General features: G+C 40.9%; 1 protein-coding gene across 4 annotated transcripts in view; it reads left to right on the top strand.

The window, feature by feature from the left end:
* The first annotated feature begins 3,074 nt into the window (after nt 1–3,074).
* The window catches only part of SACS (sacsin molecular chaperone), a 55,039-nt gene continuing 35,959 nt past the window's right edge, over nt 3,075–22,154 (top strand). For 2 of the 4 annotated variants that reach the window (XM_052669068.1, XM_052669038.1), the window contains exon 1: nt 3,075–3,317. The gene's annotated coding sequence lies outside the window, so the exon portion shown is untranslated. Of the gene's footprint in view, nt 3,318–9,893; nt 9,922–10,236; nt 10,337–22,154 lie in introns of those variants that run through there. The other 2 variants (XM_052669048.1, XM_052669058.1) reach the window with 2 other exon arrangements.

The following is a 22,154-nucleotide window of genomic DNA, read 5'->3' as shown; positions in this document are numbered from 1 at the left end:
TTCTTCGCTTCTGCAAAGTGCACATCACTGGCAGATGGAATTAGCAGGAAGGTTTAAAAGCCAAGCCACATTCTTATCCAACTTTACTTTAGTAATGCATGGCACTGGGAAGACTGATTAAGAAGAAATTGCCAGTTAGTTCTCCTGTGACAGCTGAGAAGTGTGATCTTTCAATGCCAGAAAATCTTAATTGAATAGTTTATGAATTTGAGGAATGTGGTTAGGATATTGAATTTTGCATCATATTTCTTGTAACAGCTAGGAACCTCTTCTGAGATTTTCCATAAAGTCAAAGAAGTTACAGCTACCTTGTAACAGCTGAACTGGGTCTATCGCATAAGTTAAACACATTGCGATTTGAGGAGGATTTCAGCTTATCTCAGGTGCCTGGGCTCTGTGTGGTTAATGAAACTCTGTGCTCAGCATGGAGGGCTTTGCAGTGGCACAGGGGCTGAGCATGGACATGTGGTTTGGAAATCCACCTCTCCCTAAGTCATTTAGGGAGGAGGAAAATGAAATGTGAGAAGCAGAGAAGAATGGTCCTGGCTGGGTACTTTTGTGAGCCATTAGCAGTGTGGGCAGTCCCTGTGAGCAACTGCCTGCACTCCATCGATGTCCAAAGTTATGCCAGATGAAGTGGCATCAGTGAGCCTTCTAATCTGATTATGATTTTCACAGCTGGGATGGTGAATTCATCAATTAAATGTCTATTGTTGCCTTTGTTTCAAAATGTCCCTGGAGGGGAAATTCAACCTCCACCTGCTTCCCACCAGGAAGCCCAGCTGCTTCTCCAGCCCCAGCTTCCAGACAGAAGGCTGCCAACAGAAGGTTCACACTTCTCTGTAGGAAGATTCCTGATAAGAATAACAGTTCTCAACCTTGTTTTTTAGTTGTTTTTTTTTCTTCTGTAGAAAGTGACTTTTAAAGAAGGAATGTGATTCAGAAAGGATTTAAGCAATCTGTGAGAAAGTGTTTTCCAAAAGTTCTCTTCTCAATGTCTTTTCCCCCCATTGCCTCCTCTCACCATCATGCTTTCCTTGGCTCAGTTCCCAGCTCCACAAGGACTCTTTTTCCTTATGGGGTCTAACACTGATGCAACGATGCCTATGATGCCACCCCACTGCCCTATGTGGCTGATGCCATCACTGACCTGAATGGCTGTTGCCTAGGTGTGTGCTCTGCTTGTAGCCAGGCCGTATGCCCAGCATACCATCACAACAGAGGCAAGGCCCTGAGCAGCTAAACTTAGGATCGAGATGACAGCTGAGTGAGATCACTGTGCTGCAGGAGCTTATCCAGCAGCGTAATGCTTTGGAGGCTGGCATGGCATGTTTTCATGGCCAAACAGTCCGGTCTGCCTGGTTACAATGCCCTTTTGTTTACTTGAACTCTGAGAGGATTTCATACAGTGGTCAGGGCGAACTTTGGTACAGCTCAGATGTGATCGCAAGGAAAATATGTTTTTCCTCGTCTCTGTGAGACAAAAAGCAACAGTGTAAGGCCAATTTTTGTGTTTACGTATGCTCAGCACCTCTTGACCTTCATACACATTGCTGTATCCATGAAGATGCTTGCCTGATAAGCTGCTTGTACGTAAACTCCATGCCTAATGATAACACACATAATTTTGCTTCCTATTGGTCATACTTTTACACAAAACATTAAGGAACAGGTTTCTGTTCCTTAAGAGACTGCTATCCTTTAATAAAACACTGCAGACACTCCTTAATGTTTGCAGCATTACTTTAACCTTCAACGTGATAGAAGTCAGCCTCAGCTTCTTGGCAGGAAAACAGGTCTTTTTTAAGCAAAAGCAGCAGAGTCATAGTAAAGTCCAAGAGTTCTTTAAGGAGGAGCCCTCTGCCTGTACAAAGCTGCAATACTGTTGTTTTTGTCCTCTCAGTGGTGTTTTCTGCACCTTTGTAGATATTACCCAGAAGACAAATGAGTTCTCGTTTATCTTGATGCGGCCAAGGACTGCAGAGGGAGTTAGAGTACCAGCTCCCTAGAAATCCCCAATTTCATACTCTTGGTGAGTCCTGAAACATTTGTGATGTGCTACATTAGTATAATATTTTAAATGGAAATGGAGATAAATTTTTGGCAGTTTGTTGGAGTAAATGGAGAGACTGTTCGTGGCAGTGAGTTGCTGGACCATGGGTGTGGATGGCACTCTGCACTGACATGTGGAACTCCAAACAGCAGGGCTGGCAAGATTAGGATAGCTCTCAGAGTTCTCTTTGTTTCCTTTGGAGGACAATCTGATACCTTAACATGGGTGACTGGCAAGTTAGAGAATAAAAAAACCTTAGAAATGCCATAAATAGTACAAACTTCATTTCCATTCAAGCTTGTGTCTGAGATCTCAGATGCTTCTGAGGTCTGCTTTATGAATTGAATAGGAATAAGAATGTAAAATACGTAAGGAGCTAAGCTTTAAAATGTGTAAATGATTCAAAATGCCCCAACTTGAGAAAGAGAGAGCAAACTCAGGACGGTGCTGGTAGTACACAGACTCCTGAATCTTGATATAATGAACACTGAAGAAACCAAATCGGGGAGTCCTGAAGAGCACAAGCATTGCACACTTCTGTTGAATGAGGGAGTCCGAAGCAGAATAGCTATGGCATTTCCTAAACTTGCTCCACATACAAGAGGTTTTCAGAAGGACAAATCGTGACCATTTTAAGTATAAACATTCTCTAACACAGCAGGATAGATCAAACATTAAATCAATAGAGAATGAGGTATTTCTACCACATAAACTGAAAAATAAAAAAAGCAGAAAGTGGAGAAATTGAACAGCAAAAATGGCAGAAAGTAGATTAGAATGGGACAAAAGAGAACAAAACCTCAAGTCAGATCTGTTACAGGAAGTATTTGCTTCAATTACGAGGTATGCCTCAGTGTTATCTCTTCAAAATATGGTTGGCCTTCTGTTTCAGCATTGTTCTGTGTTAGTCAACCACCCCACGCCTGCAGTTTGCATTGTGCTGCTGAAACAGGAGGTTGGATCATATCTCTTTAAAAAAAAAAAAAAAAAAAAAAAAAAAAAGAAAAGAAAAACCCGGGCTGGGAAGGGGGAGCCAGAGCTCTGCTGCATTGGGCTGCTCCCATACACAGAGGCTGCAGCAGTGGTCACGCATCCCTCCACGGCTTGCTGATTTTGCAAGAGGGGAGGAAGAAGGATCATTTTGCTGTCCAGATGCTGTCAAACACAAGCAACCAGTGGAAGAAATGGCACAATGAGCAGACAAGCATGTGGAAGCAGTTTATGAAGGAATAGTTAAACACAGAGCTTAGTCCCGGCCGATGCTGTAAGTACAAGCTCAATCTCACATCCAGTGGTCTCTGTATTTGTCTGTGGGAGATGTTTTACAGGCATCCCAATGCTTTGGGAGGTATTTTACAGATACTGTGTTGCTTTTAGCACTCACATAATAGTGTACCGAGCCAAATAGCAGCACTGCCTGCATCTCGATGGTTTTTGGGTGACTCACAAGCTGCAGTGCCTTGGCAGGGTGGGTGAAACACAGGGCTCTGCATAGGAACATGTTCTCTGTTCTGGATGGCTCACTTGGGCTCCCTGCTGCAGCCATGCAGTGCTGCAGTACCACCCTGTTTCTGCGCCGGCCTTTGGAGCTCAGGGCTGCCTTCAGGCACAGGGGAACACGGTACGTTATTTCATGCTACAGTGGCTGACCTGATTTTTAAAAATCCAACAATTATTCCTTATGCAACCTTACTTCGCACCAAGTGCCCCGTTCTTAATTTTCCTTATGTATGCAGTTGTAGAAAGCATATGAAATTCCAAGGGCTTTGCGTGCTGCCTTTGGGAGGCTGGATCCTAACATAGCTCTGAGAGTGCGCCAAGTATGATTTATTACTCACAGGAACGAACATTTTCCTGCCTTTTGTTCTCTTTCTAGCTGAGGTAGATGTATGCATTTTTAAATGTAAACATTTGTTCTTATGGAAATGCAGTGTTTTGTATTCTGGCAGATGATTTGATGCCTTTTGTTCTCCATCTGCTCTGAGGATCTAAATCAAGCTTTAGATTTGGCTTTAGTGCCAGCTTTAAAACTAAATTCAGAAAGCAAAAACCGTCAGCAAGTTTACTGCACTGTGTTTCTGAGGAAATTGGTAACCAGGCATCGTTGTTGTTGTTATTATTGTTATTATTATTTTAATTACAGCTAAAATTATCTCTGCAGCAGGGTGAAAAACTAAGTGACAAGAAATTTCTTCACTCTTTATAAGAATATTGATTCTGCTTTAATCTACCTAAGTACATGTAAGGCTATGCTAATTTGTTCTGAAGCAAAGATTTCCATCTTTTTGATGGCCTCTGCAGCTGTACGTTGGTAATCACCAGCTGCTGCAGGATCCCCAGAGAGTTCTCACTCCGGCATCAGGGAGGTGGCAGCAGGGGGGCTGTGCTGAGCAGCCCTGCTGGCCTGTCAGGGAGGGTGAATTGGTGATGCAAGAAGTAATCATCTTCTGTGCATCTCTTCTGGGAGCTAGCAGAGCTGCTGATGCTGGCAAGTGAATACTCTCTTCTGACCCTGTCAAGCTGGGGACATGCCACCCATACACTGAGAAACCCACAGGGATCTTTTCTCATCGTCCCTCTTGGCATTGTCCTCACTTTGTGTTCTCAGAGGTATCACAGCTCTGTGACAGTTCATTTGCAAAGCAAATTTTTATTGCTTGCTATCCAAACTTGAATTATAAGAGGCCCAGTTTAGCCCTTAATTAGCTTACATCAAAACATCATTATCTAAAGGGGTGCCTAGAAGGGAATGTGAATACTGAGGCTGTGGCACTGCCAGTGTTTGCTCTTGTCTCTTTCTCTTCTATGCAAGGATTGTCACCAACACTATGCAGAATCTCTGGTTAGAAACAGAATTTTCAAAGATTAAGAGAGCAATCGTTTGCTTTGTAACGGGAGGGTTGTATGAATACAAACAGAATACAAAAAGCCAATCCCATGTAGAGAATTTCTGTTCCCACAGAAAACGTGCAGGACCATGACATAATTTAATTAGATAGAATTGTTTTATAGGCTGCTTACTGCTGTGTGAAGGCAGTGGGAAAAGTTCAGCTCCTGTGTACTTCCATTGTTTTCAACAGAATTACGCTGGGGTGGATTTGGCATTTTTGGGGCCAACTGGAAAAGCATTTCTTTCTCTGAACCTTTTACTTAATTGTTTTCCTGATTCTCAGACATGAATCTTTATGGACTTGAGGGCAACAGGCCAAGATTCATACAAAAATAAAACGAAGGACCTCAGATGCCCAAGATTGTGCTTGCCTGAGGCTCCCTGTAAAGTCAATGGAAGCTTCTCAGAAAACTGACAGACCACATACCTAAAATGAGCCAGAGGTCATTGTGCTCACAGTGACTGGGGCTTCAAAAATACTGCATTACATTTCACACTGAAATATATGGTACCGTAGGTTTTTGTAATCCAAAAGAGCATTTTCTTGCAGAATTTAAACAGTGAGTGTCTAGCTGCCCATTTTGTTTAATCTCTTAGGATAATGCACAGAAATGGAAATGCACAGGAAAGCATGCATGTCACATTTCCAAGTATTTGATCTTCTGAAAGATTTAATCTTTGTAGAAATAAGTATTAAATAATTCAGCAATAATTTTTGTTATTTTTGCAGTCCAGCAATTACTTCTGCCTCAACTAATAAATACAAGTTGCACATTAATTTGTTGCAGCATCTTTTTTTCTGTTCTTAATATTCCAGCTTTTCTCATCAGTGTGTAATTAATGGGTATACGTGCTTTTTGGCAGTCTTGAACTAAATCTTTAAACAAAGTGGTCTAATTTATTAGCATTTTTGGCCATTTCAACAGTCATTCTTTGGAATTTTTAGCCAGTATGTTGTTGTGATGGAAGCACAACAGAGCTGTGTAAGGAAGATTTCAGTCTATCTATGAAGACCTAAATGTATTCATGTACAAAAACCCCTACAGCTGTTAAGTTGGTCCAGAAATAAATGAGGCTTAACTGTTTTCCTTAAACTTACCTGTAGAAATATTCTCCACCCAGACAAAACCAAATCAGATGAGTGATGATTATACTCAGGACAGAGTGGAACAGCTGTTAGCTTCTCTGGTGACCTCTCAGGAGGGCATGAATATGCATAAGCTCCCCTTAGATGTAAGGTTCAGCTATTTTTTCCTTACAGAGAATATATGTAGTTGCATAACACAGAATCACAGGGCAGGGCTTGGAAGGGACCTCAGGAGATCATCGAGTCCAACCCCCTGCTAAAGCAGCTTCCCTACAGTAAGTCACACAGGTTCAGATGGTCCTGAATGTCTCCGTAGAAGGAGTCTCCAAAACCTTTCTGGGCAGCCTGTTCCACTGCTCCATCGCCCTTACTGTAAAGAAGTTCTGCATGTTAGTATGGAACTTCTGTGTTCCAGTTTTAGGCCATATCTCCTTAGGCTATATCTCACCTATCTGTAATGAGATAGTTGGCAGAAAATAGCTAAGACCTGAGCTTTACCTCTGGGCTTCCACAAAGAAGGAAATAATAATGTTAGTATTTAAATTACCAGTTTTAGTTGAAGCTTTTATTGAAGTCGCTTTCATGTCACATAATTATTTTAGGACAGACTAATATACCTGGCTGCCTATTTGCTAATTATACATGGTACACACTGAAGCTTTGTAGCGTTAACATAAAAATCACATTCGTGTTTTAACCAGTGTAAACTGAGATCCTCCAAAACATGACAGCAAGTTCAGAGTGGTTTGGTATGCTTTACAAGCGGGCACCAGCTGTCACTGAGTCTTGTTGCATAAAATCATACTATGAAAAAGTTGCAAATGTCAGGAGATGTCTGGAAACCCCATGGGACAGGAGAAGGATTGCAGCCTTGTGCTTTCAATCCTTTCTTATACCACCTGCACTTCCCCCATAAAGTGCCCCATCTGAATCTTTCCTTTCCTTTTCAAATTTCTCCTTCATATAATTCTTTTTCTCCCTCTCATGCCTACTGCTGCATGATCTCTGTCATTAGTTTTTCTGTAACAGCATTATCCCTGTCCTACCTCAGTTCCCAAACAGCATCTCACATTTCTCCTACTCCCTGAGGGTGGATTCGAAGCACTGACCATACCTGGGCTGCAAAATAAGAAAGACAGGGAAGAGGAACCTGCCCAAGCCCTTAGTTGTCTCCTTTGTGCTCGGTGGTGCAGTCAAGCTCATGCCTGAACTGGGACCAGTGCAAACATGTTGAGCCATAGTCTGTGGCAAGATCTGTTCATTGACAAGAGACAGAACAGGCTGTGTGCTGTAGGGTGATCTTTGCACTGTAGAGTGATGCAGACCCTTTCCAGGCACTGACAAGTAATTTTGACCTTGTTATGTTCATTATGTTAGTCTGGCACTGGAAACCTGTCTCCTGTATAGGCTTTTGTTAGCCCAGCAATCCTGTATGACAACAGTGCTGATCCACTAGAGCAAAGTAGACTTCAGAGCTGAAGAACTTAAAATGATTTTCAGTTTGCTCTGGCTACATCTGTCAATGTTAAACACGTCTCTTTAAATTATATTTAAAGTATGTGTATATGTATGTACACATAGAGACTTCCTCCAAACAACAGTTAAGTCATCAGCTTGGGACATACACAATTATATGCAATAAACTATTTGGCTGTATATGTTACAGCACTCTACTGCAGAAAAATGGATTATTAGGCCTGAAAGGGCTTTTTCAACTTTCCTAAAAGCCACAGAAAGTGATTTATTTCAGTTTCTCATGAGCTGTGACAAGGATGATGTCAGCCAAGTTGTACGTGCTCTGTGTTATAAATAATAAATGAGAATGACCACAACTCCTCTTTCTCTAATGCATGAGTGTTATAGTTGGATGTAAAGGGCAGCTGCCTGCTTTATATGGGAAATAATGGAATTGCTCTGATGTGACTGAAAGCATTGATCTTGGGGGCTCCTGCTTGCCACTTTATGTCTTAATATGTTATCTCTTATACCATGTTGTCAAATGCTGCCTTGTTTAAGGGGGATAACAGTAGGATCTTGAAGTATAAAAACAACAACAACAACAAAAAACCCATCTGGAAATAGTAGAACAAAGTTCATGTTCTTTTTGGTCATTCTAAAATTTAGAATACACAAATCTTCCAAAAACCCTTTTAGTGGATCTTCATTCCTTAATTATTAATTTAACAACTCCAATCTGAAATACACTTCTCGTTTCCTTCTTCCTTTCTCCTGCAGTACTTGCAGAGAGAGCTTTGTTGTTATAAGCTTCTCATTAATCATAATTTTCACTAATAGGGTGCTACTTAATCAAGTAGTTCAAACCACTCTGCAAACACTCATGGATGCTTCTTTATGATACCCCTGTAGCTTAATATAGTTGTTTGTGAATAGTGCTATTTCTGTTTCGTATGCTAAAAGATCCATGTTCATTTCCGTCTTTCACCTTCCTAACATTTTTAATTAGGAAAACTGCACTGAAATGACTGCTTAGAAAATTGAATATCTAACCGGGCGTGCTGTGAAGTAACAGGAGTAATGGAAGAGATGTGAAATCTTGTGCATACCAAATCTTGGCAGAGCTGTCCTAAGAATATTTTTAAACAACAGTTGTTGTCATGAATGACAGCTGCTAAACGTGCTGTATTTCCATGCTTTCATACTGATTTGCAGCATCTGCAAAAGAGTTAACTATTTTCAGCTTTGAAAAAATTTTCTCCTCACCATCTAGACATCCTGAATCCAGCCAAGCCTGTGTGTTAATCTCCTTGCTTCTGCAACATTTGGCATTCCCAGACGTAAATTTTCAGCATAGTGTGTCTCAGTTTAGAGATGAACCCTCCTGCTTACAGAGGAGACATTCATATAGACAATTATCTCCTTAAAAGCGTACTAGTCATAGACAGAAAATGCCATGCCATTTGTCTTCAGTTTTGGCTGGCAAAAAGCACAGATGTCTGTCAGACTTTGTCCACGCTTCTGTAAGTATGTCGTGATCTTAAGAGCCTCTTCCTACTGCTTTTATTTAGGAGTCAGCTTGTAGGACCAGGAGAGAAGGCAGCAGGTGTTTACTTTTGATTAATATCAGTAACTGAAAATAAAATTCAGCCTTGCAACAATTCTTCAGGGGGATGCATCAGTTGGTCTAAAAAAGATTGTGTCAGGTGGATGAGCAGCACTTAGAGTCAGAGTGTCTTGGAATCATCATGGTTGGAAAAGACCTCCAAGGTCTTGGCGTTTCTCTCACTACTGAGTCCATTGCTGAAGAAACTCTTTTCACTCTGCAGAAACATTTTCTTGCCTGTAATGTGGAATTGTTCTGTGGAAGTAATATCACCTGCAAGCCATTCCCTGTACTTTCTTAGTGATTTGTCTTTCTACTTGACAGGAGTTGTGGAGATATACAGCGTTAAGTCTGTGAGAGTAACTTTATGCTACAAAAGCAGGATTTTTTGTACAACTTCACTGTCATTATTTCAGACCTTTTTCACCCAAAAAGTGCCCTCCCCCAAACTTTTCAAGACCACAGGATTGCCACATGGGGCAGAGAAGAGATCTGGGACCAGGGTTGCACACTTGGTCTGTGGCCCAGATCTGGCATGGTCCTAATTTGAATACACATGAGTGAATAAGCACCATCTAGAGAATGGACTAAGTCCTGTTTTTGGGGTACAGGGCTGTAATGGTGTATACACAGTCAGTATGTGCTGTATATATTTCCAAGATGGAAAGAAAAACATTGTCCAGGTGGTCTAAAGGCTATGCACATTTCAGAAAATATAAATGGCTTTTTATGAATGGGATGAGAACTTTTCCCAAGTCTTTTGCCTTGCCTTATTGCTGCTTCTGACTTCACCTTTCTGCAGAAAATTTTGTCTGTCTTGGATCTTAAAGGTAATACTATCTTTTTCTATGCCTTTTTCTTTCCCTGCTGGTACTGACACGGAAGCTGTTGTGCACGATTTTACTTATTTTTCCACAACAGTAAGGTTGCCCTACTCTACACTTTTCTTTTAAGCATGAACAGCTTGTCCTTACCTTCAAAGCCTTTGCCACTCTAATGCATGTTGTTCTCCAACACTGTGAGCCTGACATTCCTCCACAACTGGCTAATAATAACATTCTATAATGTTCCCATGTTATGTTTTTTCAGTTGAATCTCTCAGTATTTTCTCCCACAAAAAATGCGAAGGGTGCTACATACTAATATGAGTCAGAGGAGGAGGAGGATGATGATGGACTCTACAGTTTGTGCTTGAAACCATACTGTGCAGCATGGCCATATGTCCCTACCAACTGGTGCTAATGGGTCGGAAATTTTGGATGGCTTCATTTTTTCCTTCCCTTTCTGCATTACTGTTCTGTCAAAAATATCCTAGAGAACTCTATTTAGGTAATAAAGTATTAAGTATTGGTCTTTTAGCCATTCAAGTGTTCTGGCAAGTCTGTAACTTGTAACAAGTATTGTACTTGTTTCTGGAATGTTTCTAGATTAGGTACTAGGTATTGTGGCTCTCGTTATCAGGGAATTGTGAATGACTGTTCTAGGAATTTTCTGAGACAATAAAAAAGCCTCTACAGTTCAAGAAGGCCAGGGAACATTTTACTCCAGTGCTGTAACACCTAAATATCTAAATACCAAGTACTATCTACTTGTTCTGGTCAAGCATTAGGTATATGTTATGGTAAATCTTATGCTACGTGCCTGGCCTTGAAGGTTTTGTCTCTGAGGCAGCCAGACTCCAGAGCACTTCAGAGAGGGAGGATGGCACTGAAGAGGGCTTCTCCCTTGTTTCCACAAGCAGCACTGGTTATCAGTGTAGTTTATATATACTTTCTGTAGGTCAGGACCAGTCTGGTCTAAAATAAAGGTCCTCATTTTGCAGCCAAGGCCTGTTCATTTAGATGGGTTTTATGTGTTTGCAGAGTGCTGCTGATTACTTGATTCCTTCTAACAGTTCCAGGAGAAGTATCTTTATCTTAGTTTTGATAATTTTATGCAACTATAACAAGCAAATACCTATTACAAAATATTTTGCTTCCTGAGCAAAATCAGGCAGTCCTGTGCTATGTCTGGGCACAGGCAAACACAACAAAATCAACATCAACATTGGAATTCCCTGCCAGCTGACTGGACAAACTTATCTATATTAGGTTGCTAGATAATGTACTGAGCCTGCAATTTGTTCTTATCATCATTCTCTAAAAGCCAGATCATCATATTACACACTGCTGTGTGAGCGATCTTCTGTTTTAGACTACACTAAGATGTTTTTGACTTAATGCAAAAAAAGTGCATCCATTTTTGCTTTATACTCACACGCTGGTAAATCTGAGATGCATGAGTGAGCTCTCTTTTAACATAAAACTTTGTTCCCACCACTAAGGCATTCCCAAACTGCAAATGGAAGATTATTTCATTTTATCCAATTCCGATGGAGAAATTAAGTATGTTTTCAGTGACCCACAGGTAAATGAACTCAGTTACCCCCGGATAAGAGGGCAGATGTAAATTTCAAAGTTGAGAGCTTTTCTTCACACTTTCCTAAATGCCAGTTTCCAGATATTCAAATTTAGATGCTGTCAGCTTGGATGTCCCAAGTGATTTCCAGCGCTTGGCTGTGCACTGCTGGATTGGAAAAGGTCTCCAGGAACGGAGCAGTGCTCTGATGTCACAGGCTGTGAGATCCGTCTTTGGATAAAAGCTGATCAGTCTCCAAAGCCATTACTCTACTCATTTCTACTCTTGGAGGCCTGCCTGGGAACCTCACTGCTTTTTTGATTCATTCATTATTCTGGGGAAATTTAAACTTATGTATTTTTACACCCATGTCCTCTAATATTTTAAATAGCTCTTCTCCACTTCCTATGCTCATCCATCTATTAGATTTAAAAAAAATAATCTTACCTTTTCTGTGCTATCTTCTCTATCGTTCTGCTTGGCTGAAGAGGACAGTTTCTCTCAGTCTCAGCTTAAAGGGTAGGATTTTGATCCCCTTAGCTGTCCTTGTGGTATCAGTCATGTCTTTGGGAAGTGTCATTAGTTTCTTGCTGCCACCCACCATGCAGTTGGTTCTGTATCTACCATTCTTGTAATATTTCAATCTTTTCCTGCTTAATGAATAGTTTTCAAAGTATTTGATGTTTCTAAACTTCAGAAGGTGAGATTTATGCAGATTCCTTTCTCTGCTAAGTAATTTTTGAATGGAATACGTGAGGTAGACTTTGCATGATTTTTGTACTTTAACTCACTTTGTGTTTGTTTCCATGTTTTTAATTATTATTTCCTTTCTAAAGCTTTGCACACTATTGATGTTGCACAAAGGATGTGCAGTTTCCCAAATCACATCTTCCGGTCATTAAGTGGTAACATCAGTTTGATTTGTTAAAAATATTTCCTACTAAAATGGCAATTTTGTGTTCCAGAGTTCTTAGATGGAGGTGATCTGGTTTCTTCCAAGTAGAGAGGGTTAACTTCAACTCCTACCGTAGTTATGGCAATGTTTTTTACAGCTCTCTTTTTTTTTTTTCTACTAGCCATGTCATCTTGGTCCCAACACTGAACTCTAACATGAGATGGGAATGCTACTTTCCTCTGTTGTGTTACCTGTGTTACTGGTTGTGCGTAAGGCTTTCTAAGTAGAAAGACCATATCTCAAATTGGGCCCAGAAGTCATTTGGAAGCTCTTGCAGGGTAGAAGATGCATCATTCAGTGAGGTGGTACACTGTACATGGTCTGTAGCTCAGAACTGCTACATACTTCCTGACATGATGTGGTCGTCAGCTCTACAAATACCTGTCTCACCTGGAGATCTCTCAGACCAGGGCTGTCTGCATATCCCATAGTGTCTAAAGTAGAGGCAATCATTATATCTAGATTATCTTATCATAAACTTTCCAGTGACTCAAAACAAGAAAATATTTTTTAGGAGTAGTAGAGGACAGGATAACAAGAAGGTTTGATTTCTTGAGCACTGCTTTAAGATCTGTTAGTATCTTCCTCTCCACAAAAACAAACAAACAAACAATGTTTTGGATAAACATAAACATTTTGGATAAATTCAAAGGAGGGCAACAAAGCTGGTGAGGGGTCTGGAACACAGGCCATATGAGGAGAGGCTGAAGGAGCTGGGAATGTTCAGCCTGGAGAAGAGGAGGCTCAGGGGAGACCTCATTGCTCTCTATAACTTCCTGAAGGGAGGTTGCAGTGAGCTGGGGGTCGGCCTCTTCTCTCGTGTCATTAGTGATAGGACCAGGGGGAATGGTTTCAAGCAGGGGAGATTCAGGCTGAACATTAGGAAGTATTACTTTTCAGAAAGGGTGGTCAGGCACTGCAATGGATGCCCAGGGAGGGGGTGGAGTCACCGACCCTGGGGGTGTTCAAGGAAAGGCTGGATGTTGTGTTGAGGGACATGGTTTAGTAGGAGCTATTGGGAATAGGTGAACGGTTGGACTGGGTGATCTTTTAGGTCTTTTCCAGCCTTGGTGATTCTATGATTCTATGATTCCATGATTCTATAATCTGTAGATTGTAGGTCTGAAATTTCCTCATCAGTCTTTTGTCAGTCAAATGCAGATTTCTGAATTGTAGGTCTGACAATTTCAATCTATTTCAAACCTTAAGAAGAAGATGCTGCAAAACATATTCATACAGTAAATAAATCACATTGATACATACATGCTACAGATCAGTGTTTCATGATTACTGATTGTCCCTGAAACCAAATACCTGTAACAGAACGGAAAACTTCCATATAGTAAGGAATACTTATTTAATGAAAGAAATAAATGCATTCGCCACTTGAAATAGCTCTTCTTCTCATGGCTTTCAAATAACTGTGGCAAGCCAATCTTTCCAATTTTCGTTGTAACCATTGTAATAATTATGAAAAAGACTCTGAAACTGTACCAAAAGCAGGCTGATACCTTCCTTCCTGGGCTGCTGTGTTGTAGGGTGAACAAAAAGAAAGATGCTCAGCCAGAGAAGATAGCAAGGCCAGCTTGTATTGATAGTTGAGGTTACGTGGTGTTCAGGAAATGGCAACACTGATTTGAATTCATTTTAGGAGGATTTGAGTATAGCTACTGCTTGTACTTGAAGATAAAATCAGATTTATTTTTAAAACTGTGAGGGGATATCTTTCCTTGCATACATTAAATGTTTGAAATTTGTTCTTTTTTTTCCTGCTTTAGACATTTGAATATAGACAACAACTTAATTATTTGTGAACATCCAAAACAAGCAGTAATATAAACGAAAACATTCTAAACCAGTATCTGCAAAATGCATGTCAGAGGCACCAACAGACTTAATGCATTTGTTATAACAATCTTTTGTGTACAACACAATAAAGTGCCTTTATGTGACCACAGAGGATATCTGCTTTCCCTTGTGTTTCATCTAGGAGTAATGTTGCAAAACAAGAGTCGAGGTAAGACTAACACTTGGTGCTGAGTTTTCTGGATTACTCCTTAAGAAAAGTGCTTGTGAAATATAGTTCAATGATTTTACTAATCCAAAAAAAACATAGTTAAAATAAAGACAAACGGAAGGAAATCTCTGAGGATATACTCACTCTGCTTTGGAGAACCATGTTATCGCAGCACTTGACTGACCACTTCTTATCGTGTATTGCAGCTGGTGTATTTATTCTGAATTATATTTTCTGTACTAAAGCTTTGTTCCTATCCTGTCCTTCATGTGGTTTCTCACCAGAGCCTCATGAGAAATAACTCATTGCCAGGTATTTAACGAACTCTTGTATGAACAAAACTGCACAGGTCGATGTGTTGCTGCAGTGGGTGGTGCAGACAAGCTCAGGTACCAGAAATTGCGTTGCTGCTTTTAGCCCAGCAAATCTATGAGGCTAAATCCATCCTGCTTTACAGCAAGCAGAACTTATTGATTAAGCTGGGTATCTCTAAATGGCATCAAGTTGTACAGTCAATCAATAATCTGTTTATGCTATTTTTTTTCCTCTGCTTAATAACTCCATTGTTCATGTTTTTGTTTGCTAATGCAGAGCTCTTCTAATTTCTGCATTGTGGTTTACAGACAGTCTCAGTTTCCTGTTTCACTGGAAAACTCATCAAATGGTTGAAAACTAACTCTTACCAGGGCTAGTTCTCCTTCTTCTTGTCTTCCTGTGTTCAGTTCAGAGGAAAGATCCTCACACCTTTGGGTTTCTGGAGAGCAGCAGTTCTGATGAGCTTTTAAATGCCTGGCCTATTTTTGGCCAAGTAGTTTTTTCTCCAGCTGTTGTGTGTTGCTCAATAGTCACTTTGAAACATCCACTTTGGGTATGATCACTTCATCAGAACTCAGTTAAGGGATTCTTTACACATAGTTCAGCATACAGTCCCAGACAGTTACTGTGAGATTCTTTGTATACCACAGAATCTGACTGCAAGTTGGTCAAATTATTACGAGCCATATCTAGAGCTTTAGATATTGATGTATGCAATCGTACTTCCTGAGTCACCTCTCCTGTAAATGAAGTATTACAATTCATATGTTAAGCACACTTACTTGTTGAGGATTGCATTTCCCTCATGCCTTTTGAGAAGAAGCAGATGAAATTAGCACAGAATGTATATTTATATTTAATTTCAATGAAATTTGTATTGTTCTTGAGAATATGTATTGCAGAGTTTTTTTCTGGCCCTTGAGACACATTTCCTGTACTCCATGGTTCGGAGTAATGGTTATCACAGCCTGAAGTCATTGTGTGGTATTGAGCTGTGTGGAGTTACCAGCTTCGCAGTGAGAACATGCAGCTATCAGCTCTGCTTGCTGCAGCAGCTGCACTGCTGTGTTCTTGTGCTCTGATCCATCTGGTTTTGGAGTTAGCAGCTTCTCTGATCAGGTCACTCTGAACTGTTTTCCATTATGAGCTATAGATGCACCCAAATTTTCCTCTAGAGATCATTGCCTAAGTTCACTGTCTGATGCTGGAGGCTGTTGTTTTTCTTTCAGTAGCAAAGAAGTTTTCACAAATATGGTGCAGCTTTTTTTTTCTATTAAAATGTAATACTGAAGTCTAAACCAGCTGCAATTGATTCCAAGATTCATAAGTCATGCTTTTCTGAACTTCTCAAGAAATCACCGAGGAAATGTGAGCGTTGAACTAAAATGTTTTGGTTTCAATCTATGAGAAAACTACATAACTTAAATCATTTATCCTGGTGATCACTTGCTTTTTACAAACAGTTCTTGATGTACTTGTTTAGGTAGACATCAATACAGAACTTTCTGTATTGTAGTCTGGCTTGCTATGTGTGCTTGATTTAATGCATTACAAATACTCTCGTTGGAAGATGTAGGGGGATGGGGCCTAACAACTTTCAGAAACAGTCTGGATCATTGACTGAATTCATGGACTCACAGATCATTGCCACAATGTTATTTAAGCTGCTCCTCAAACATAGGCTCTTTGGAAAAAGAATGCTGTCTGTAACAATTATCCTAGACAAACGTGGTCCTCTGCTCTCTGTGGTTTATCTTTATAAATTTTTGGCATAAAACTGAAAGATGTCCTACTTGATTGGAGGAAATGGTCTCAAGTTGTGCCAGAGGAGGTTTAGATTGGATTCCTGCTATACTACTAAACTATGGTTATAGGGTTGCGGGTCCCATAGTCCCATTTAGTACACTACGGGATCTAAAACAGGTAATTGCTGCTCTCTGTTGCTTGTGTAGCCTTGCAAGGGATAGGCACAAACAACATTTGGATCCAAAAATCATCACGCATCACGTTCTAGATACAGAATTGCTTTTTTTTTTTTTTTTTTTTAAGCTACTGATAATCTGTTGTCTCCATAAAAATCAACAACAGTGCAGCATTTTTATACTTGATAGTATCATTAGAATCACAGAATCACAGAATTGCAGGGCTTGGAAAAGACCTCGAGAGATTATCAAGACCAGCCACACTGCTAAAGCAGGTTCCCTACAATAGGTTGCTCTGGTAGGCATCCAGACAGGTCTTGAGTATCTCCACAGAAGGAGACTTCACAACTTCTCTGGGCAGCCTTTTGCAATGCTCTGTCACCCTTACTGTAAATAAGTTCTTCTGCATGTTAGTACAGAACTTCCTATGTTCAAGTTTTAGGCCTTTTCTCCTGGTCCTATTACTACACACCACCAAGAGCCTGGCCTTGTTCATTTGCGTCCTACCACCAATTAGATATTTAGAAGCATGTATCTTATCACCTCTCAGTTTTCCTTTCCCCAAGCTGAACAGACCCAGGTTACTCAACCTTTCCTCGTAAAGGAGATGCTCCAGGCCATTTACCATCTTTTTAGCCCTCTGCTGGATTCCTGCTAGGAGATCCCTGTTTTTTTTCAGATGAGGAGTCCAGAATTGGACACAGAATTCTAAACGTGGCCTCATCAGGGCAGAACAATGGGAGAAGATCACCTCCCTAGACCTGTTGGCCATGTTCTTTTTAATGTAACCCAAGATCCCATTAGCTGCCTTGGCCACAAGGACACAGTGCTGGCTCACGGCCAATCTGTTGCCCACCAGAACATCCAGATCCTTCCCTGAAGAGTTCCTTTCCAGCAGGCCATCCCCTAACCTATACCTGGTTATGGATGCATGCAGTTTTCCCTCCCCTGGTGCAAGACTCTACACTTGCTGTTGTTAAACCTCATCAGGTTTCTCCCTGCTCATCTCCTCAATCTACCCAGGTCCTGTTGAACGGCAGCACAGCCTTCTGGTGTGTCAGCCACTCCTCCCAGCTTTGTATCATCTGCAAACTTATGGAGGGTGGACTCTATTCCTTTATTCAGGTCATTGATGAGGTTGTTGAACAAGACCAGACCCAGCACCAACACCCCTAGGGAACACCACTAATTAGAGGCCTCCAACTAGAGGCATTAATAATTAATTAGCATTAATAATATAATACCAGCATCTATGGTGTTGATGCCATCAATAGTACTAAAGTATTGGCATTTTGGAATGCTTTTCGTTTACACTTATCTTAAAATTATATGTGATAATGAAAGAATGAATGGCCACATTGTGTACAGCAATATGAATGCAGAAACGTAAGCCTTCATATAGAAGACTTACTTCTATATGAAATTCTGTAGGCTGTTCTGCATGTTTACCTTACTCTGTCCACAGTATGCAACAGTGAGGGTTCTGAAGTTCACATTAAAGTTCACATTTATGACACAGTGTGGATGTTGAGTAGCTGCACAAAGAATTGCCAGCCCATTTTGTGCACCTGTGCTGCAGCTAGGGATCTGGGCTCATTCAGCCCTACTGCATAGAGTAGGATTAAAACTGTGAGAATTAAACCTGTCATATGCTCTTGCCTAATAAATCCAGGAAAAGGCAGAAATTTAGAGAAACAGTGGAGCCATTCTGTATTCACAATGGCATGTGAGAGATTACAAATTAGCTCTGAGATGACCTCATAACACTTGAGATCGGAGATTGGACCTCAGGAAAACTTGGTTTTGCCTCTGCTAGCACTGATTTATGAGCCTTCACTTTGGCCAGATATCTTTGCTTTTTTTTCCTTTTAAAGCGATGCTTTTTATGCTCATGAGTTTAATACACAGGAGTGTGAGTTTTTAGTATGTGTAACAGTGCCTATCTCCCTGTATTTGCTGTTAAAACCATCCTTGGTAGAATCAAGCTGGATTTCATGTTCCTGAGATATGATTGAGTTGTACATTTTTCATTCAATTTACACTTCACTAGCGAAGCATTTTTGGAGGAGAATTAAATATTCTAATAAAAAAAAAAAAGTGTTTTTCTTGCACTTCCTTTACACATGGACTCTGTGTCTGTTATGCTGCAGGCAGAATTAAGCATTTGAACAGCAGCGTGCTAGGACCTTTACCTATGTCTTCTAATCTACAACTAATCATAGGCATCTACAAAACTGAAGATTATTTTTACAGATTGACTACTAAACATCTTCCCTTCACCAAAATTCAAATAAAGACAGAATTCTTCAGTAGAAGTTGTTTCCTTTGAAAAGCCAATAAATTCCATCATAGAAAACTGATGTAGGCAATGGTTGTAACTGTATCTTTTTTCTAGGAGAGGGGCATGGTTATGCTTATACTAATGAATTAAATGAAAGACAGGAGGGAGGAGTATGGTGTGAAGTTACAAGGTAGCCTGCATGGCAACCTTAGGCAGTGAAGAATAAGGTCAGGAAGTCAGTGTGCCACGGTCTTTAGGTGCCTGGTGTCAGACAGCCAATTTGTCTCTCTTTCTTACCATGTGAGACAACATAGAGATGACTTTGTCAGAATCTTTCTAGGATTGTAACATGATCTGGTAGCAAAACTGATAATACCAAGTAGTCACATCCATGCAGCCAAAGCCAAGTTCCTTCAAGGACTATCAGAATGATTTGCCAAGGTAGAGATGTCAGTTCACGTGATTATTTAGCTTAATCTACTGCTAATTAATTAAGCCTAAGCTTCCTCTGAGTACTTTTAGACCTATCCAAGGTATCACCATCAAATATCCTACAAGGATTTTTTTATTTTTCTAAGGATGTGTCAGTACAAGTAACATGTCAACAGCAAGTCACGTATGTACTCTTTGAAACAAAGAGATTCTCAGTGTCCTATGATAAATACTCATGGCAATTACTGACACCGTGATAAGAGATTTAGCTAGAGTCTCATCAGCATGCAGGTCATGCACAGTTTGGTATGTGCAAAATCATGCACAAAATCACAATGAGTTAAAAAGCTTCTCCACAGCAACATAATAAAGGACAATCTTTGAAAGGCCAAATCTCAAAATAGAATACTGTCTGAGAAAATGTGTCAGTCACTAATTATGGAGAGGCTGTCTCTTAAATCATAATTAGCTCTCTATTATAAATCTATTTTTTCTTTTTCCTTCCCCTAGAGAGTTGAAGTTGTTCAAACAACTTCTAATGCTTTTTATTTATGATTTTTCTAATTTTTTTTTAGTGGAAATAGTGTAAGCTGGCCTTCCAGCAATTGCTGCACCAGAATGCCAGAATCCCCTTGGTCTCCACTGTAACCAAAATGTTTTTTCTTTGTGCTCTCCTGCTACTGACAACTCATTAATCAGCAGAGATGCACTGGTTTCATTCATTTCAGAGGGAGTCCTTCATACCTGTGGAAATGAGGCTGGATTTCATAGAGTCATAGAATCACAAGGTTGGAAAGGACCTACGAGATCATCTAGTGCAACCATTCTCCTACTACCCTTGCTACCTCAAGCACTAAGCCATATCTTGTAGATCCTCATCCAGACACCTCTTGAACACTGCCAGGGACAGTGGCTCTATCACCTCCCTGGGCAGCCATTCCAGTGCCTGACCACTCTCTGAGAGAAAAAGTTTCTCCTTATGTCTAATCTAAACCTCCTCTGGTACAACTTGTGGCCATTTCCTCAGGTCCTGTTTGTTGCCTGGGAGAAGAGGCCAACCCCCTCCTCATCACAACCTCCCTTCAGGAAGTTGTACAGTGCAATGAGGTCTCCCCTGAGCCTCCTCTTCTCCAGACTAAACCATCCCAACTCCCTCAGCCGCTCCTCATAAGACTTGTGCTCCAGACCCCTCACCAGTTTCATTGCCCTTCTCTGGACACGCTCCAGGGCCTCAATGTCTTTCTTGTAGTGAGGGGCCCAAAACTGAACACAATACTTGAGGTGCGGCCTCACCAGAGCTGAGTACAGGGGGATGATCACCTTCCTGCTCCTGCTGGCCACACTATTTCTAATGCAGGCCAAGATGCCGTGGGCCCTCATGGCTACCTGGGCACAGTTGGCTCATGTTCAGCTGAGCATCAGCAACACACTCAGGTCCCTTTCCTCTTCACAGTCATTCAGCCCCAAGCCTATAGTGCTGCATGGGGTTGCTGTGGCCAAAGTGCAGGACCTGGCACTTGGCCTTGTTGAACCTCATCCCATTCACCTTAGCCCAGCGATCCAGCTTATCTAGATCCCTCTGAAGGGCCTCCCTACCCTCAGGCGGATCAACAGTACCTGGCAGCTTGGTGTCATCTGCAAACTTACTGAGGGTGCACTCAATCCCCTCATCTAGGTCATCAATAAAGATAATAAATAAGATGGGCCCCAGTACCGACCCCTGGGAGACACCATTTGAAACGTGCTGCCAGCTGAACTTAGCTACATTAAGTACTACCTGTTGAGCACAGCCCTCTAGCCAGTTCCTTACCCAAAGAAGGGGGTAGGAACCCTGTGTCCAAGTCATGTGCAGCCAGTTTCCCCAGTAGAATACTGTGAGAGACTGTGTCAGAGGCTTTGCTGAAGTCTAGGTACCTCTCCAGATAACCAGGAGTGCTGGTAGATGGCAGAGAATGGGTTGGCAATCACCCTGCTAGCTCCCTCAGCACCTGAGGGTGGAGCCCATCTGGTTCCATTTGTATGACTGTTGCTTAAGTCTGTGTCTCTTTATCATGGAACTTTTGTTTGCCTAGCATCTTTAGAAAGAAAAAATTATATTAAAGCCATTTAGTAGCATGTTATGTGAAGCTATGTTCTCTGTGATCATGCATTCAAAATTAATTTTCAGTCCATATACTTTGATACTTGTTTATTTACTGAAGAGAGAAATTTCTAAATATTGGAAAAAAACCCTCAACTCACAAATTCTACCCTCCTTTTTCCTATACCATATGTATTTCAACATCATACTTACACGATAAACTAATTTACCTTTTGCAGTTTATCCTGTTGTCTCCCTTTCTGGGTCAGGAAACAATGGCTCTCTGCATTATTGTTTGAAGAGCACAACTGCACATTATATAAAGACTTGCAAATACTGTCAGAGGCTCAGAGAAGGTTTACATTTGCACAGATGCTGAACATTAATGGAATACCAATGTCTTTCTCCCAACTCTCTCACACATACTTTCCTTTGGCAATAACTTTGTACATGTATTGAATGAAATGTTTTCTGCCATCTGACAGCACATGCTTTGCCTCATTTATACACTTTCCTGTTGCTACAAAAAATTTTGTGTCAGCTTGAAGGAAATAGCTCCTGACAGTATGGGCAGCATAGGGTGAATGTTGACCTATATAGCTGAGAAGGGGGGTTAGATGGGAGGACTCTGAATTCTCCCTATGGAAATTCATTGCAAGGTAGT

The sequence above is a fragment of the Tympanuchus pallidicinctus genome, unplaced genomic scaffold, assembly GCF_026119805.1.
Source record: "Tympanuchus pallidicinctus isolate F22 unplaced genomic scaffold, pur_lepc_1.0 scaffold11, whole genome shotgun sequence".
In the NCBI taxonomy this organism is placed as follows: Eukaryota; Metazoa; Chordata; class Aves; order Galliformes; family Phasianidae; genus Tympanuchus; species Tympanuchus pallidicinctus.
This window is presented reverse-complemented; position numbering and strand designations above follow the sequence as displayed.